Here is a 4,034-nt window from a genome sequence, read left to right as displayed (position 1 = left end):
GCTCTAAGGCTACTTTCACACTTCCGTCGGTACGGGCCCGTCGCAATGCGTTGGACCGACGTACCGACGGACGTTGTGAAATAACTGCACGACAAGGGCAGCGGATGCAGTTTTTCAACGCATCCGCTGCCCATTCTGCAGTCCGGGGAGGAGGGGGCGGAGTTTCGCCAGCGCATGCGCGGACGAAAATGTCGAACGCGACGCACAAAAAAAGTTACATGGAGCTTTTTTTGTGCGTCGCATCCGCCAAAACACGACGCATCCGTCGCACGATGGATGCGACGTGTGGCAATCTGTCGCGATCCGTCGCTAATAAAAGTGTATGGGAAAAAAACGCATCCTGCAAGCACATTTGTAGGATCTGTTTTTTTTCCCAAACCGACGGATTGCGATGGAGTTCTAAAGACGGAAGTGTGAAAGTAGAGGAAAACTCTGATATCATAGAAACAAGAGCAACTAAAAATTGTCATTGTCAGATTTGAATTCATGAAGTCAAAATCATTAAGAAATGGCTCATTTCATAACTTAATATGTAGAACAGTGTACTCAGTTTCTCACAGTGCACATCATACACACGCAGCTCCACTTGGTACACAAATGACACCACCCTGTACATGTCGTATACACGGCTCCGCTCCGTACAAGTTGTACAGACACACTCCTCTGACCCGTACACACACGGCTCCGCTCCGTACACCTCGTACACACACGGCTCCGCTCCGTACAGGTTGTACACACACGGCTCCGCTCCGTACACCTCATACACATGCGGCTCTGCTCCGTACACCTCGTACACACACGACTCCGCTCCGTACACCTCATGCACACACAGCTCCGCTCCAAACAGCTCGTACACACACAGCTCCGCTCCAAACAGCTCGTACACACGTCTCCACTTGGTACACAAATAGCACCACTCTGTACATGTCGTACACATGGCTCCGCTCCGTACAAGTTGTACACACACGCAGCTCCGTTCCATATACGTCGTACACATGAGCCTCTGCTCCGTACACCTCATACACACGCGGCTCTGCTCCGCACACCTCATACACACGCGGCTCTGCTCCGCACACCTCATACACATGCGGCTCTGCTCCGTACACCTCCTACACACACGGCTCTGCTCTGTACACATCATACACACACACACGGCTCTGCTCTGTACACCTCATACACACGCGGCTCTGCTCTGTACACATCATACACACACACACACGGCTCTGCTCTGTACATATCATACACACGCGGCTCTGCTCCGTACACCTCATACACACGTGGCTCTGCTCCGCACACCTCATGCACACGCGGCTCTGCTCCGTACACCTCATACACACAGGGCTCCGCTCCGTACACCTCATACACACGGCTCTGCTCTGTACATATCATACACACACGGCTCCGCTCCGTACACACGGCTCTGCTACATCCACTCTGTAAACCCCTCCTGACCCCACACAGAAACTTCCCCTCATCCAGCCCCATGACAACCAGCACAGCAGAGTCCTGCATACACTGAGGCCCCTGATCATGTGACCCCTGACTCCTCCCCTCCTGTGACCTCATCACAGGTCCTGTGCGCACAGAACAGCCATATATGTGGTGTGCGGCTCTGCAGGTGGAGGTAGGTGCTGGAGATTCCCCATTACTGGGCGGGGGCAGGGGGCAGTAACCCCTCCATTCCCGGAGATAGTGCCCCCAGCTCTGCCATGTGTATATAGATATCTGCCAACCATAAAAGATGAGAGGGACAGATTGTGGTGAGTCCAGGAACAGGAAACAGCTGGGGCAGATTCATTATTAGCAGTACAACTTTAAACTAATTCAAAAAGAGGAGTTACCAACCAAAAAAGTAAATCTACCCCTAAAAATATGAATCTTTATTAATTACTCATTAATATATACATAATGTAGAAAACCTCTAGATAAAAAAACATCCCTGTTAGGGACCCAACACCTGAAGAAAGGGACACAACATATAGGTATTTATCTAGAGGTCAATTTTTCAAAAAAAGAACACAATAGAAAAACTCAAAATAATTAGAAAAAAATATCAAAAAACCAAAAAAGATGAAAAAAATATCAAAAATGAAAAAGTTATAGTACCTCTACTGACCCTAATAGGCCCTGAAATCTGATAACCTTCCTAGCAGCGGAGGTTGGCACCCTAAATTGCGATGTGGTGCCCCCGCTCCACGGTGGCTGTTCCTTATATCCCTAGGTGGACCCTAACAATCTACCCCCACAGACACACAAAACACATATGTGGATCAAATAAGATCCATAGTAACTATCAAGCACTGTACTATGCACTAACTACTATGAGTAAGAACTAAAGGACTCGGGTGCTAACTTATAGACCTATCTGGAATGGTGCCAGGTCTATATCCAGTAGAAGATCACTACCAGGCTGCCCTGCATATGATAGCAACAGGTATATTAGTCAGATCTGTTGCCCTACGCCTAAATTTCTTCATAAATAGATAGGTTAGAACAATATCCATATGTCCATAGTTAGTCACAGTGAAAATTTCTCCACCAAATCCTCTCACTAGCTGATGGTGAAATCTGAAAAAATGTTCAATAGGCCATTTGTACACTATATATTATCTGTCTTTATAAATCATGACATATGCCTCGTTTATCATCATGGTGAAAATCAAAAATTGTATATGTGAGACATCTTGCAACATCAAGTGCTTGGTATACTGCAAATGACACCATATATAGAAGATTATGACTAATAAGTATTAACCACTTAGCTCTTTGTTCATCATATGTTCCCTCATGACCGTCATGTCAATACATCGGTTCATGTTGGCGCTGTCCCGACGCGTTTCTCCCCCGTCTATTTCCTTCAGGGGGTTCATCAGGGGACTTGACAGATTATTCCACCATAATAGGTAGTAGAGCTATATACAGGAGTCAAGATGCTGAGTTCCAAAGTCTGTGCTGCCCGATGTGTTATCCACTCTCTTATATAGCGCAGGGCTCTATTCCCCGCCTACCTCAATCAGGCTCCGGCGTCCTCCCTTAACCAGCACCATAATCCAATGTATATATACAGGAGGAGAGGTACTGTGCAGTGTATGTATACAGGACAGGAGGAGTGGTACTGTGCAATGTATATATACAGGAGGAGAGGTACTGTGCAGTGTATGTATACAGGACAGGAGGAGTGGTACTGTGCAGTGTATATATACAGGACAGGAGGAGTGGTACTGTGCAATGTATATATACAGGACAGGAGTGGTACTGTGCAGTGTATATATACAGGAGGAGTGGTACTGTGCAGTGTATATATACAGGACAGGAGGAGTGGTACTGTGCAATGTATATATACAGGAGGAGAGGTACTGTGCAGTGTATGTATACAGGACAGGAGGAGTGGTACTGTGCAGTGTATATATACAGGACAGGAGGAGTGGTACTGTGCAATGTATATATACAGGACAGGAGTGGTACTGTGCAGTGTATATATACAGGACAGGAGGAGTGGTACTGTGCAGTGTATATATACAGGACAGGAGGAGTGGTACTGTGCAATGTATATATACAGGACAGGAGTGGTACTGTGCAGTGTATATATACAGGAGGAGTGGTACTGTGCAGTGTATATATACAGGACAGGAGGAGTGGTACTGTGCAATGTATATATACAGGAGGAGAGGTACTGTGCAGTGTATGTATACAGGACAGGAGGAGTGGTACTGTGCAGTGTATATATACAGGACAGGAGGAGTGGTACTGTGCAATGTATATATACAGGACAGGAGTGGTACTGTGCAGTGTATATATACAGGACAGGAGGAGTGGTACTGTGCAGTGTATGTATACAGGACAGGAGGAGTGGTACTGTGCAATGTATATATACAGGACAGGAGGAGTGGTACTGTGCAATGTATATATACAGGACAGGAGTGGTACTGTGCAGTGTATATATACAGGACAGGAGGAGTGGTACTGTGCAGTGTATATATACAGGACAGGAGGAGTGGTACTGTGCAGTGTATATATACAGGAGGAGTGGTACT

At 46.6% G+C, this 4,034-nt stretch overlaps 1 protein-coding gene across 1 annotated transcript in view; it reads left to right on the top strand.

Annotated features, from left to right (window-relative positions):
* The first annotated feature begins 1,570 nt into the window (after nt 1-1,570).
* Nucleotides 1,571-4,034, top strand: part of LOC138663988 (oocyte zinc finger protein XlCOF8.4-like) — a 68,596-nt gene continuing 66,132 nt past the window's right edge. Inside the window, exon 1 of the mRNA XM_069750384.1 lies at nt 1,571-1,624. The gene's annotated coding sequence lies outside the window, so the exon portion shown is untranslated. The remainder of the gene's footprint in view (nt 1,625-4,034) is intronic.

Source organism: Ranitomeya imitator, chromosome 2, assembly GCF_032444005.1.
Source record: "Ranitomeya imitator isolate aRanImi1 chromosome 2, aRanImi1.pri, whole genome shotgun sequence".
In the NCBI taxonomy this organism is placed as follows: Eukaryota; Metazoa; Chordata; class Amphibia; order Anura; family Dendrobatidae; genus Ranitomeya; species Ranitomeya imitator.
Note: the sequence above shows the minus strand (reverse complement) of the source record. Positions and strands in the feature narration are given on the sequence as shown.